The sequence below is a fragment of the Aegilops tauschii genome, chromosome 7 (genome assembly GCF_002575655.3).
Source record: "Aegilops tauschii subsp. strangulata cultivar AL8/78 chromosome 7, Aet v6.0, whole genome shotgun sequence".
NCBI lineage: Eukaryota > Viridiplantae > Streptophyta > Magnoliopsida > Poales > Poaceae > Aegilops > Aegilops tauschii.
The window spans coordinates 221068175-221084771 of record NC_053041.3 but is presented as its reverse complement, the minus strand read 5'-3'; positions in this window follow the sequence as shown (position 1 = coordinate 221084771).

Below are 16597 nucleotides of genomic sequence, written 5' to 3'. Positions count from 1 at the left end.
GTGCGCGGGGACTCAGACCTCGCAATATCCCAAATTAATGGAGACTTTGATGCCAAAGATTCCAAGATGGCAGCTTATCGCAATGCCGTCTTGAAGATGTCGGATCGATTCGAGGGACTCGAATTTCATCACGTCGCCCGCGAAAGTAATCAGGCGGCAGGCGTCCTTGCTCGCATCAGCGCTAAGCGCGACCCCGTCCCACCTAACATCTTCCTCGAAAGGCTCTTTAAGCCATCCATGGTGTGGCAAGGGGGAGACAGCAATGACAGTCCCATTCCGAACACGAACACAGATAGCGAACACGCCGATATCATCGAAGGCTCAGCCACCGAAATAACACCATCGGCCCACCTCATAATGGTAGTAATTGCCCCATTGACCGAACCATTCTTGGCCTACCTTAATAGGAAGGAGCTCCGAGAAGATCAGAACGAGGCTCGCCGCATCGTCCGGCGTTCGAAGGCCTATAAAGATCACGAGGGAGACCTCTACAAGAAAAGCACCACCGGAGTCCTTCAAAGGTGTATCTCCGAGGAGGAGGGGCGGCAACTCTTGGCAGAAACTCACGCCGGTCTCGGTGGGCACCACGCCGCAACCCGGGCACTTGTCAGCAAGGCCTTCCGGACAGGATTTTATTGTCCTTTGGCCCGGGCAGATGCACATGACCTCGTCCAGCGCTGCGTTGGATGCCAACTCTTCGCCAACCAAAGCCATATGCCCCCAACCGCCCTACAAACAATCCCCATTACATGACCCTTTGCGGTCTGGGGCTTGGACATGGTTGGACCCCTTAAAGGAGGAAGCCATAAGAAAAAATATCTGCTGGTCATGGTGGACAAATTCACCAAGTGGATAGAGGCTAGACCAGTCAAAACGGCCGAGTCCGGACGGGTGATCGCATTTATATCCGATGTGGTGCACCGTTATGGTGTACCGCACAACATCATCACCGATAACGGTTCCAATTTCACAGCTGATGAAGTGAAAAGCTGGTGTGCTAATCTGGGCATCAAGCTCGATTACGCCTCTGTCTACCACCCGCAAACAAACGGTCAAGTCGAGCGAGCTAACGGTCTTATTATGAGCGGCATCAAACCCAGGCTAGTGCGGTCTTTAAAAGAATCGGACAAACACTGGGTCGAGGAGCTTGACTCCGTACTCTGGGGGCTGCGGACCACGCCCAACCGTACTACCGGATACACACCTTTCTTCATGGTGTACGGTGCAGAGGCTGTATTGCCCTGCGATATTATACATGACTCACCTCGAGTGCGTATGTACGAAGAGAAAGAGGCCGAGTCGGATCGGCAGGACAGCTTAGACGCCCTGGAGGAGGAGCGCGATGTCGCCAAAGCCCATTCAGCATTTTATCAGCAGCAGGCTCGAAGATACCAAAGCAGAGAAGTACGGGCCAAGACTTACAATGTTGGCGAACTCGTTCTATGGTTGCCGGAGAAGAAAAAGGATAAACTCAAGCACAAATGGGAGGGTCCCTTCATAATTGACGAAGTTCTTACCGGAGGAGCGTACCGTCTTCGTGACGCCTCAAACAATCGCCTAGAGCCGAACCCCTGGAACGCGGCCAGACTCCGAAGGTTCTACGCCTAGCGTCACACTCTTTGTTAGTCTCCTTCTCCCCTATAGTTCCCATTACTTTTTCTCCCTTTTACACAATTCTTTTTTTCGCTTTAAAGCTCTCATTCGGCTTGACCGAACACTGCTGACGTACACATTCTTACATATGTACGCCCATCATAGCTGGGGGCTTCCTTAACAGAAGCTTGTTAATACTATTTTCTGAGCATCAAGCTCATCATACATATGTGTTCTTCCCGTATGTCTGTTCTTCACCATTATATGCATCGATATGACTTAAGTTTTTGCCAAGCTGGGTTGCCTGGATCCTGTGCTTACCCCTACGTTCCCGATTGTTCGGCTAGGTGGTAATGGGAGCACCTCTGCGATTGTTACTGCCGGGTTATCCGGATGTGTACCTCAGACTGGGTGAAGCCGAAAGCTAGCGTTCTTAAGGGAATATTCGGTCGGTGGATGAAAAATACTCTTTGCACTCACTCTATTGTGAACCCCCAGAAGCTATACACACTGTGATTTTTACATCACAATTCGGACATGTCTACTAATGCATGCACACCCAGGGAAAGGAACCCTTAACGGAACTATTCTCCCTGGAAGATGTTTCTTACAATCTCAATGTAATATAACATAACTAGCCGGATACAACTTGTCCGTTCAAGCAACTATGACCCCTACGCCTAGTTTTCCAAGCATACCCCGGTCTATTCGGCCACGAGGGTATTCGGAAACACTCCGCACCATCGAGTCTGGAGGTTGAAGTGAAAAGGTCTGCCATGACAAATGCTATACAATTCAGCTAGAATTACATAGGGTAAGGAAAGTACATAGTCATTGGGACTCAAACACTTCCTTCTCTATACCATCCAACAGGCGGTCTAACTTACAATCCTGTTGGGAATATTTGGCGGCCACCTCTACTTGGTCATACACTAAACTAACGGGAATTTCTTCCCCATTCGACCCTAGCGGTCCGACCCGAGCCATGTGATTAGGATCAAGCTTGGTATACCGAGTTTTCACCATGGCCCAAGCTTCTCGCGCACCCTCTCGACAGGCCGATATCTTCCATAATCGGATACGCCGCCGCACTCCTTTGAACAGCTCTACGAGCTCCTCCATATTTCCTGGAGGGGAGGCGAATGGCCATAAGGCCTTGGCAACACTCCGCATGGCCAGCCGAGCATGCTCGTGCACCTGCGACAGTCTTTGCAACAGATCATCAGCTGATCCAGACAAGTCCTCTTCAGGACGGCCCGTTAATATACCTGCAATCATAATTACATCAGTTCTATCTACACCGCCCCGCAGCTTCTTGTTCTCCTTCACGAAATCGGCTAGCTGGGCCCGCACATCCTTCAACTCTTCGCCTAGCTGGGTTTTGCAATCCTGGAGCTGGTTTTTCTCAACAATGGCCTGCTTCAGCACACATTCGCCCGTAGCATGTAGCCTCTTGGCTTCTTGTTCATTCGCTTGCGCGACTTCCAGCGCCTCTTTGAGTTCCTCTGACAATCATGTCATGATATAGGCAGGACTGTTCGCATTAATGGCATATGATTATATTTTCTCGATGGAGGGGAAAATTACCAGGCTAGGCCTTTTTGGACTTTTCCAGTTCGGCGGTAGCAGCATTTAGCTGCGCCCGACATTGTTCCAGCTCTTGGGTTAGCACGTTGTTCTTCTCTGTAAGAACCTGGTCATACAATGGTCCTTAAATCAGTTGTACCAACTGCTTTCAGTCCCGGGGGCTACGGGTATATGCCTATCCTTTTTTGACAAAGAAAACTTACCTGCACATCTGTCAGATATTGCCTCGTGGTTTTTCTACGCCCATCTCAAGCAGCTCGGATGTATGCGTCGCCCGAGCTAAAGGCATTAAAGGCCTCGTCCGAGAACTTCGGATCTCGTAAAACAGCTCTGCAGCACCGATGATTCATGGCGCTCTCTACTTCCGAGTTGGTAACAGACATATTGTCCGAACCCTCGGCCGAAGGGCAGTCCGGATTTGTTCCTACATCGGCTCCTGTCTCCCCGACTGGATCTAAATCTTGGTTGTTGGGAGCGCGGTCGGCCGGACCCCCGGACGCAGTTCGGCGAACCTTTTTCCTGTAATCAAACAGGTGCATAGGTCACAGTTGGACACGGCCACTGAAAAATATATTTATCCGTACCTCCTCGACGAGGGCCCGGTGGTGCCTTCACCGGCCCTCCTCTTTGAAGGCCTGCCCGGTGCAGGAACCGATTTCCTCGGTATCGTCAAACGCCTCCCCTGTAAAACGCGCGACAATGCGGTGGGTGAGGCAGAGTACGAGCACCCCTTCTAAGGAGGTGTTTCTTGTTTACTTACCTGTGAAGCAGGAAGAAGACCGAGGTAGTCGGCGATGATGGCCACTTCTGTGCCATCATAGCTCGTCTGGTAAAACACCCCCTCCGAGAGCACCACAAATATATCCGGATCCTCTTCACACCCGGGATCAAGCTCCCGGTTGTGGTCCTCCGGCTGTGGGGCGGGACTATAAAATCCCTCGGCGACCTTTCCCCAGTGCTATCATAAGCAAACAAACTAGAAATTTATCAAAGGCAATTTGGAGATGGAAGGAGTAAAAACAGAGGGGTTGTGTAACGCCCACGATGCGGCTATATCTCCCACGTGTCGAGGCACGACTTAGAGGCATAACCGCATAGTGGTTTTGTCGCAAGAAGGGTCATCTTCACACAATCCCATGTAATGAACAAGAATGGGGTAAAGAGTTGGCTTACAATCGCCACTTCACACAATACATAAACATTATTCATACATCATCCAAAATACAAACATATAGACCGACTATGGTCAAAATCCAGATGAAAATAAGACAACCCCAAATGCTAGATCCCCGATCGTCCCAACTGGGCTCCACTACTGATCATCAGGAAAAGACACATAATATCGACCACGTTCCTCGTCGAACTCCCACTTGAGATCGACCCCATCATCTGCACTGGCATCGTGGGCACCTGCAACTGTTTTGGTAGAATCTGTGAGTCACGGGGACTCAGCAATCTCACACCCGCGAGATCAAGACTATTTAAGCTTATAGGAAAGGATGGTGTAAAGAGGTGGAGCTGCAGCGGCAATAAACATATATGGTGGCTAACATACGCAAGAAAGAGCGAGAAGAGAAGCAACGGAACGGTCGTCATCTAGCAATGACCAAGAAGTGATCCTGAACACCTACTTACGTCATACATAACTCAAACCGTGTTCAATTCCCGGACTCCGCTGAGAAGAGACCATCATGGCTACACACGCAGTTGATGTATTTTAATTGGGTCAAGTGAAAAGTTCTCTACAACCGGTCATTAACAAATTCCCATCTGCCCCAACTTAGCCCATTATAAGCTCTCACGGTCAACGAAGGATAAACCTTCTCCCGGAAAGACCCGATCAGTCTCGGAATCCCGGTTTACAAGACATTTCGACAATGGTAAAACAAGACCAGCAAAGCCGCCCGAATGTGCCGACAAATCCCGATAGGAGCAGCACATATCTCGTTCTCAGGGCACACCGGATAAGCGAAGCGTACAGGTACCAACATAACCCAAGTTGCCAAGGGACGGTCCCGCACGGTGCTTTAGTTTGGACCAGCACTCAGAGGAACACTGGCCCGGGGGTTAAAATAAGATGACCCTTGGGCTCGCGAAAACCCTGGGGAAAGGCTTAGGCGGCAAATGGTAAAACCAAAGTTAGGCCTTGCTGGAGGAGTTTTATTCAAGGCGAACTGTCAAGGGGGTCCCATAAATCACCCGACCGCGTAAGGAAGGCAAACTCAAGGAACATAATCCCAGTATAACAGTAACCTAGGGCGGCAAGAGTGGAACAAAACACCAGGCATAAGGCCGAGCCTTCCCCCTTTACCAAATATATATAGATGCATTAATTAAATAAGAGATATTGTGATATCCCAACATATCCATGTTCCAACATGGAACAAACTTCAACTTCACCTGCAACTAGCAACGCTATAAGAAGGGCTGAGCAAAAGCGGTAACATAGCCAAACAATGGTTTGCTAGGAAAGGATGGTTAGAGGCTGACATGGCAAACTGGAAGACATGATATAGAAAGTGATAGGTAGCGCAGCATGGCAATAGAGCGAACAACTAGCAAAGCAAAGATAGAAGTGATTTCGAGGGGTGGTCATCTTGCCTGCAAGGTTCTCAGAGTTGTCGAAAGCTTGATCCTTGTAAGCGTACTCAACAGGTTCCTCATTCACGAACTCGTCTCCCGGCTGTACCCAAGACAAGAACACAAACAAACGGAACCACAATCAATCACGAGGAATGCACAAGCAACATGATGCAAAACACGTATGATATGCGAGATATGATATGCGATGCATATGCGTGCTCCGGAAGAGAAAATGATGAACAAGGCAGTAGCTTGGCAAGCCAAGCATGCCACTGGAAAGATGAGATGATTTCGGTCGAAATCGATATAAAGATCACCGGAAACGGATGCACGGTTTGCAAATGGCAAGCAAAACAAGAATGACACGAATCTGCGTTTAACAGCATGATAGCACTTAAAATGCAACAAGCAACAATGCTACAGCACTCCAACATAGCAACAAAGCACATGACAGTAATGTACAGGAGATTCTTGACAAAAGATGAACACTGAGCTACGGCTAGATCACAACATATCAAGCACAAACAAGCATGACAAAAGTGCAAAAGATAACAGGTTCACAGACTTGGTGAAAAACTGGACATAGCAGAAAACAGCATCAGGTAGCAATGTTCAGAGCACGAAATCAACATGCTACAGGAACTTAACATAGCAAAACAAGGCATGGAAGTATTCTACTAAATTCATATGACAAAAGTCCCTTACTGAAAATAAGCCAAAAATGACCAGAAGATATGATGGAAAGCATGTAAATATAGCAAGTTTCGTTATCAGGTTTCAGACTTACCAGAAAACAGAGCATGGCAGAAATAATAATATGAAGGCCTCTTTGTGAGCTTGATGCACTCACTACGGAGCAATGCATGACAAAACTAGCATACCTACAGCAAGACGGCATGTTTATGAAGCTATCCATGGCAAGAACACAAGCATAGCATGAATGGATCAACTACAATAAGCTTGGCAAAAATGAATATCATGTTAAGAATCTGCCAGAAATATTTTATAGCACAAGTAGAGCAAGATTGAATCATGCTATGGCACTCCATAATTGCAAACAAGGGCAGGATTGGATCAACTACAACTATAGATACAAAACATTTTTACTGAACATCTCCAAAATATGCATGGATCTCTCTGTAGCATCAAGTTTATATGGTAATAAAATAACAGCAGACAAGGACTTAGAGAAATCACTAAGTCCCTGAAATCAGAAACATTACGGAGCCTACTTTGCGTGCTCGTGCTAGTCACCACAGAGATCACAAAAATACATGGACTACACCACTGGAAAGATGGCATGGCATACAACAAAACACATGTAGAGCTCCTGCCCATAAGATGCACAGATTTAATGATACAAAAATGACAAATCTCCAAGTTCTGTTAAGAACCAGAGGATAACAGCAACTAGCCCTCTTCCAACAGAGATTTGGGCATCAAGATGACCTCTAATGAACATGGTGCAATTGAACGAATGTAGAGCATCACGAGGCGAACAATCTGACATATTACACGCGCAAATCGGAGCTACATGCGAGGAGTTACGCAACTATGAACAGGGGCATATAATATTAAAGATGCAAAAAACTTGGGAAAAATTGAGGGGCTCGGGGTCAACCTCCGTTGACCAGATCGAGATCCGGCCCGATGGAGCTCGGGCTCGGCTCGGCCGGAGGAGGAGAGGTGGCCGGCGATGGCGACCGACGCCGGAGGAGGAGGGGAGGCCGGAGGGCGCGGCGGTGGAGCACGGCGCCGGGCGGCGAGGGGCGCCGGCGGGCACGGGCGCCGGCAGGCGCGGCGGGGCCGGCGGCGGCGAGCTGCGGCGGGGCCCGCCGGAATTGGCCGCGGGGGCGGCGGCGACTTGTCCGGCCGGAGCGGACGCGTCCGGCGCGGCGCGGAGGGATTTTTAGGGTTTCGGGGACTGCGAATGTTATTTCGGAATGCTCACATATTTATAGGTAGAGGGAGCTAGGAGGCTCCAAATGAGGTGCGGTTTTCGCCCACACGATCTTGATCGAACGACCTAGAGCATGGAAGAGAGTTTCGTGGGTTTTGGGCTGGTTTTTAGGAGGGTTTTTGCTGGACACTCAAATGGACTTTGCGGATGCCCGGTTAACCGTTGGAGTACCAAACGACCTCCAAATGGAACGAAAGTTGACCGGTGGTCTCCGGGTGGTATAATAAGGCCACTTGACAAGCCTCGGTCCATTCCGAGAAAGTTTGACACCCGCACACAACAGAAAACGAAAGGGGTGCACCGGAGGAGATAGGAGCGCCGGATTGGAAAACGGACAACGGGGAAAATGCTCGGATGCATGAGACGAACACGTATGCAAATGCAATGCACATGATGACATGATATGAAAATGCATGACATGACAAAATGCAAAACAAAAGACAAAACCCGACCACGGAGGGAATATCATAGCACATAGCCGAAAATGGCAAGAGTCGGAGTTACAAATATGGAAAGTTACATGCGGGGTGTTACAGGTTGGGCCTTACCCAACTGGGAGGGTTATACATAGAGTACCCGTCTCTGAGCTTGATGCAAAGAAATTCCTTTTCCTCCCCTTTGAACAGTTCAGCTAATATCTTAGCCAAAGCGGCAGGGGTATCCGGACCTCTAGAGCTTACACACTTTGTTAGTGGAAGTGCATTATATCGACTAGAGGGGGGTGAATAGGCGATTTTTATGAATTCTTCACACTGAGGAATTTGTGGGTGAGGAAATTCCTAAGCGAAGAACTACTTGCAGTGGAATAAGTACTCAGATGTAAATATAACAGAGCACAAGCATGGTCATCATGATGAAATGAAGACAAGCACAGAGTACATAAAGCGTAAACACAGGATAACACAGGATGAAGACAAACAGACTGAAGAAATTGAACTGAGGAAATTGAGAAAGTCTTCAGTCAAAGTCTTCGAACAGGTATGAACAGGCACACAACACAGTAATGAGGAAATGAAAGAGTTGAGGAAATAGAACCAGTAAGCTTGGTGAAGACAATGATTTGGTAGACCAGTTCCAACTGCTGTGTCAGTTGTACGTCTGGTTGGAGCGGCTAGGTATTTAAACCTGAGGACACACAGTCCCGGACACACAGTCCTCACCGTATTCTCCTTGAGAAAAGGTCACACAGACCTCGCCCAATCACTCGTGGTAAGTCTTCAGGTGACTTCCAAACCTTCACAAGCTCGGTCACTCGGCGATCCACAATTTACTCTTGGATGCTCTAGACCATGACGCCTAACCGTCTGGAAGATGCACAGTCTTCAAAGGTAACAAGCATAGGATCCACGCAGGATCAATCTCTTCAGCGATGCTCAATCACTTTGGGTTTGTAGGTGTTTGGGTTTGGGTTTTCCTCACTTGATGATTTTCGCTCAAAGTCCTCGAAGGATGGGATGCTCTCAAATGACAAGTGTCAGTTTCTCTCGGAGAAGCCAACCAGCTGGTGGTTGTAGGGGGCGGCTATTTATAGCCTAGGGAGTAGCCCGTCATGATAAGACATAAATTCCCTTCAATGATATGACCGTTAGGTGGGTAGATATTTTGGGACAGCTGGCGCATAGCACAGCAACGGTCGGTATTTTGAGTATCAAATACCTCAGGGCTGTCATGTTCCTTACTGTGTAGGCAATCCGCACTGGCGAATTCCTAACTCCTCAGTCAGAACAAATTCCTCAGAGACCAGAAGAACTTCGTCTCTGTCACTGAAGAAATTGACTGAACTGTATGAGATTTCCAATGGCTTCACTCGAAGGGATTGGTAGGTGTAGGATTTTGAGTTGAGCATCACTTGGAAATTTTTCCTTAGTATTTCCTCGACCCCCTTTAACAGTACGGAGTTTCCTATGACTCAAGAAAGAGAAAATGAAACTGCGAAAACAAAAGTCTTCACGCTTCATGTTCCTCGAATGAATACCAAGTCTTCAAGGTCACACCAATTTCTTCACTTTCAAAGTCTTCATAAATCCAAAGTCTTCAGTCGAAGAACTTCATTTTTAGGGGTCGACTTTCTCTGTAAATATCAAACTCCTCATAGACTTATAGACCTGTGTACACTCACAAACACATTAGTCCCTTAACCTATAAGTTTTCAATACACCAAAATCACTAAGGGGCACTAGATGCACTTACAATCTCCCCCTTTTTTGTGATTGATGACAATATAGGTTAAGTTTTCAACGGGGATAAACTTATGAAGTGTAAATACTGATATTGAGGAATTTGATTGCAAGATATAGAAGAACTCCCCCTGAAGATGTGCATAGTGAGGAATTTGCTTTTGAAGCAATGCACACTTGAACAGTTGAATCATGGAGATCTCCCCCTATATCTTCTAATTCATACACACATTTGACATATAACATGAAGAATTTGAAATGCATGATGAAATATGGTGACTGATGTAATTCAGCATGCGTGCATTAACATTAACGAGGAATAAGCATGCAGAAGATATCAGCAAAAGTATCAGACCACCATAGGGTTTAAGTTTACAACTCGATTGAATAAAGTCTCAGAAGAACGAGAGTTGTAACTTGGCAAAAGAAAACGCCCATATAGATAGACCCGCTTGAAGACTAACTCAAATATCTCCCCCTTTGTCATCGAATGACAAAACGGATCGAAGAGTGAGGACTAACGCCCCTGAAGAATATCAAGACGATGGAGGAGCACCAGCGTTGTTGGGGTCGTATGTTGTTGTAGGGCTTGCCGCAGTGTCGTCTAAGTCTTCATGATCGTCGGTTTCGCGTGATGAAGAATATGAGCTGGACACCAAATAAGGAACCTTGACCTTCTTGAATTTCTTTGGTGGAGGAGCAGACCAGTCAAAATCCTCCTGGAGACCCATTTGCTTCAGATCTTCTTCACCATATAGATGTGACCGAATAGCCCAGGTGCGGCCGAAGACTTCATGGAGGTAGAAATGGTTTTTCTTCACTACATTATGTGTAGCAGTTATGTTGTGAAGAATAGAACCGAACTGACGCTTAACCCATTTGTGGTTTCGATCCACCTTCTGGTGAAGACTAAGAAGAAGCTCACAGTCAGTCATCACCCTGGGAGCTGTGGCTTGAGGATTTGGCTTTGATGGATGAGCGGCAGAATCATGAGTGGCATCGTCATCATTGGTGGAATAAGATGCAGCTTTGCGAAATTGACCATCCAATGGACGAGTGCCTTCATCAATAATAGCAGGTGCCTTGCCCTTATCATCAGCTGAGGAATTTGTCTGCTTGAGGACTTCAATTGGGGGCAAGTAGCTGAGGTGATTCTGAAAATCAGCCTTGTAGTTGAGTGAAGACCTTATTTTGAGGAATCTCATAATCCAAGGTGCGTAAGGCTTCAACTCGAACGGAGAGAGTACAACATTTTCTAGAGTTCTCATGAAGAAATCATGATAATTGACAGGAATGCCATGCATGATGTTGAATAGAAGATTCTTCATGATGCCAACGATTTCCTCATCAGATGAGTTGTGGCCTTTGATAGGACTCAAAGTCTTCGTCAGAATGCGATAGACTGTTCTTGGTACATACATCAATTCCTTCACGAGGAATTTGGTCCTTGGGGCTTGACCAGGCTTCAGAGGCTTCATTAGCACTTGCATGTAATGAGCAGTGAGTTCAGGCTTGGTACAGACAACGAGCACCTTCAAGGGGAGGACTGATTGGCAGGGCATGAAGTAATTCAGAGGCCGGTGCTTTGTAGTGATTATTTTCGGCCATCCAGTCCAACACCCAAGTGTTGATATCGTCAGCATCACCTGTGACGTGCAACGTTGCGTAGAACTGAAGAATAAGCTCTTCATTCCAATCAACAATGTCAGAGCAAAAGTTGAGCAGTCCTGCATCATGAAGCACACCGAGGACTGGAGAGAAGCAAGGCAGTGGTTCCATATCCACGTGAGGAATATGCTCGATGTCGAAGACTTTGTCTTTGTTGAAAAGCAGTGAAGAATAGAAATTGGCCTGGCTGGCAGTCCAGAAATGCTTCCTTCTAAGACGAGCAGAGTCATATGGGATGTAGTTGGTGAAGAAGACATGCTCGCCGAAGAAGTCATCAGCCTTGAATTTATGCTTCTTCGAGAAGGGATCCTTTGGCTTGGGCTGAGGAGTATCGGTCAATTGCATCACCACCTCAGGAATCGCAATCTCAGGATCCACAGGCTGAGGAATTTCAGTTTTAGGGGCAGCCTGGGTCTTCAATTCTTCATTAACATTTTCTTCAGCACTAGTGGCTAGAATTTCTTCATGGACATACGGTCTGGCATGAGGTTCTTTAGATCCCATTTGTACTTCAGTGTTCACAGGGGACTGAGGAATTTGTTGCAGAGGTGTGAACAGAGGAGACTTGGGTTGCTGACTTTCCCAAAAGTCATCATTCAGCACAGGTGTTGTACATCCAATGTCCACATCTTCTTCTTCACTCTTTTCCTCAACGCCGGCCTCTTCAGCAGTGAACTGAGGTATGGGCGATGAGACTATTGGGGTTGAAGGGATTGCATCCGCTTCAATTTCTTCATCCAACTGCTCTGACAAAGCAGCAGAAGGAATCTCTTCATCTGATTCACTTGGAATCACATATTCTTCATCAAAAGGAACAAGGTCCTTTGATGGCATGGATGAGACCGGAATAGCATCAATTGGATTCGCAAAAGAGTTGGTCAATGGCTTCATCTTCTTCGGAGCTGAAGAATCTGATGAAGTTGATGCTTTCCTTTTCTTCACCACTGCACGCCTGCAGCCTTGGTTTTCTTCACATCTGACGCAGACGGAAGGATCGGAGATGGGGTAGGTGCAGGAGGAGCAGAGGAATTTGGTTCAATTACTTCAGGCACAACTGATGCAGTTGCCCTGACTTCTTCAGTTTCTTCAGGCGCAACACTAGTGGTTGCCCTGGCAATTTCTTCAGCGGCTGGAATGCAGTCAACAGCCCTGGTACTATGAGTTTCTTCAGCAGCCTGATTGTCATCAGTGGTGCTAGCATTTTCTTCAGTCGGCTGAGCAGATGCCTCAGCCTGAGGATTTTCTTGTTGCGTTGGGGCTGCAACATTGGAAGTGAACTTCTCAGTTAAATTCACAAACCTGACTTTGGCTCCAACCAAGTCAGCACGGCATACGTCAAATTCATCACTGAGTTACTTGATCTCAGATTGAATAGTGACAAGTTCTTCAGTTGTCATAGAGACAACATTTTCTTCAGGAAACGCTCCTTCTTGTACTGCGCTTTCTTCAACTGCCTGGCCTTTTCAAATTTCCATTTTTCTTCCTGAACAAAGGCAGTCAGCATGTGAATTGGCCAGGAGTCAACTTGAAATCAGGCATAGGATTGTTGGGGTCCTTGTGCCAGAGATCAATGTAATCAAGAATCAACTTTGGATCCGAAAGTAGAGGCACATTTGTGCCTTTGGCTCTAGCGGCCTTGAGCTTCCTGTCTCTGATGATTTCAGCAAGTTCTTCACCATCAGCTTCGTCTTCATCAGACGGCACTTGAAAGGCGACCTGCTTCTTGTGAGGACTTGGTCAAGAGCCTCGTCCAGCACTGGCCTTTTTTCTTTTGCAGAGAGAGGCCAGTTGATGAATTTGGTGGAGCTGAAGAACTAGCAGAAGCTCCTGAGGCAGTAGATATGCCTGTTGTCCTTTGACACGTGGCGAGATGCACAGGTGCTGAGGATTTTGTCAGAGGAGCTGAGGACTTTGGCGGAGGAGCTGAGGACTTTGGAGGAGCTGGAGCATCTTGAGGAGTTGGCCGTGAGGACTTTGAAGAGTCTGGCCGTGAAGGCATTGCTGAGGAACTTGGCCGTGAGGGCATTTGGGGTGAAGCACTTGGCTTATGAGCAGGCTTCTTTGCCATGGCCTTCTTTGGCTTGCTTGCAGAGGCCTCAGCAGTGGTAGCAGCAGCAGCATAATCTTCATTAAATTTCCTCACAGCCTCCTTAGCTATTTTGGCTAGCTTGGCCTGGCGCTTGGCCCATTCATCAAGATAGTCCTCACCACGCTTGAGGCTGGTGGGATCAGCTTCTTGGCCAGGTGCCAATGGAGGTCTTGGGCATGGAGGATTTAGAGCGAATTTCTTCATATACTTGGGAGTAACATACCTGTACTCCCTCCATTCCCGTGCCCATCTCCTCTCTATCCTTTGTATGCGGACCTTGCGCTGATTTTTGTCCTCCTTGCCAAACTTGGCCTCATCAGGAGTGCAATAATCCTTGTATATGTCATCAGGAATCTCGAAGGCAGTATTGACCTCAGGCCTCTTTCCTCCCTTATGTGGCTTCTTACCGTCAGCCATTTTCTTCAGCTGAGGAATATGAACAACATAATTTTCTGAAGAGGTGTGCAACTTTTCTTCGAGGAACGCTGCAAATGAGTTAAGTTGATGAGAACCTAGTGATTCAGTAGCGGACATGAGTACCTGTGAACAGAGTATAGTTGCGAGGAATATGGAGAGGTCATATGCGTTCTCATAAGGTTTTGCAATAAGAACAAGTTTGAGGAATTTAACCAGATGAGTCTTGAAGAATTTCACTAAGCGTTCTTTGTCTTAGGTTCCAAAGTTGTACAGATCAAAAATCCACACAATTGAGGAATCTTGAAGAAAAAAGTTGCTTAGAGAAAAGGATCAAGAACAGATGACATGTGAGGTGTTTAGTGTGTGAAGATTTGAAGTGTAAACACCTTTTGAAGATTTTGTAGAAAACATTTGAATCAAAGAGGGCAGTAAAAGTAACTTTTAATTACCCTGGACAAAGAACACGACGAACTGGGAAGTGTAGATGTGAAGTTCATCAGTTCAGATCTTCCACGCCCTAACTTGGCTGAGGAAGACAGCTACGGTGGCGGCGGAGTGATGAAATCCGCAGCCGGCGCTAGTACGACGACGACGAGGTCGAGGCAGTGAAGCTCTTCCTCACCGGCGACGATGGAAGTAGCGGCAGCGCTAGGGTTTGAGAAGCTCGAGCGGGAGAGAGGTCGAGTGGAGTAAAAACGAAGTGAGGAAGGGGAGGGTATTTATAGCCGAAGTGAAAAACCACTCGTCCGAGGAAATTGGACGAACGTGCCCCTGACCCTTCTCATTCGCTTGACATGTGTCACCCACATACTGAGAGGTGGCGATCTTGTGAGATCGTGGGTGAATAGATTAGTATTATCGAGGGATGTGGAACGGTTTGAGCGGAAAACGCCAAAAATTTATATAAGATAAGTTTAAAAGTTCCGTTCGCAAATTCTTCAGCTGACAAGGACACAGTGAAGATTTTGAACGAATTTCAAATAGAACGCACATGAAGAATTTGTGAATAGACTGGGTTGAGTTTAGCATAGAGGGGGAAGGGTCCTATCACATTCACTTAGTAGAAAAGGCAACTTGAAGAAATAGCAATAAGTGAATGTTGTAGAGGACATAAACTCATATATATATATATATATATATATATATATATATATATATATATATATATATATATATATATATATATAGCCAATGAAGAAAAATGACGGAAACAGTGAAGACAATGCAAAGTTGAAGAAAATGAACAACTGAGGAATTTCAAAAACTCAGGAAAAACTCAAATTGAAGATTTTCAACTTTTGGTGGTGGTGTGATCCACCGTATAAGAATGATGATTTCAGACACCGCGCACAATTATCGTAGGGTTCTGAGAATCAAATTCTTTGTTAATTTCTTCACACTTAGAGTGTTAGTCTTCATTGATTGAAGACAAATGTTGCTTCATGTGTTGCACATCTAAGTCATCAATTTTGCATAAGAGTTAGGATGTGTGTCATTTTCAAAGAACATTCGAAGATTCTAAGATATTTAGCTCACACCACAACTTGCTAAATCTCTTCTCATCCAAGGGCTTTGTGAAGATATCGGCTAGTTGTTCTTCAGTCTTCACATGCGCAATAGAAATGTCGCCCTTCAACACATGATCACGAAGAAAATGATGACGAATCTGAATGTGCTTTGTCTTCGAGTGCTGAACTGGGTTATGAGCAATCTTGATGGCACTCTCATTGTCACAGTAGAGAGGCACATTCTTCACGTTGACGCCGTAGTCCTTGAGAGTTTGCTTCATCCATAGCAGTTGAGCACAGCAAGAATCAGCAGCAATGTACTTAGCTTCAGCAGTAGACAGTGATACGCAGTTCTGTTTCTTCGAGGACCAACAGACCAAAGATCGCCCGAGGAAATGGCATGTGCCTGATGTTGACTTGCGGTCCACACGATCACCAGCATAGTCAGAGTCTGAATATCCAATGAGATCAAAAGCCGAGCCCTTGGGGTACCATAATCCAAGTGTTGGTGTGATTCCTTCGGTGTAGCTTTAAATCGGGCACACATGCAAACACTAAGCATAATATCTGTCCTAGATGCACATAAGTACAATAATGAACCAATCATGGAGCGGTATACCTTTTGATCGAAGTCAATACCATTTTCATCAGTGCATAGATGGCCATTTGTGGGCATAGGAATTTTGACCCCTTTGCAATCTTGCATGCCGAATTTCCTCAGTACATCCTTGAGGTATTTCTCCTGATATATGAATATGCCATTGCGCTGTTGACGAATTTGAAGACCTAAGAAGAATTTCAATTCTCCCATCATAGACATTTCATATTCCTCCCTCATCATATAGCCAAATTCGTCAGTGTAGCATTGGTCAGTACAGCCAAAGATAATATCATCAACATATATTTGGCACACAAACAATTCACCATCATAAGATTTTGTGAAAAGAGTAGGGTCAAGTGAACTGGGTTTGAAGCCTTTCTTCATGAGGAATTCCTTCAAAGTATCATACCATGC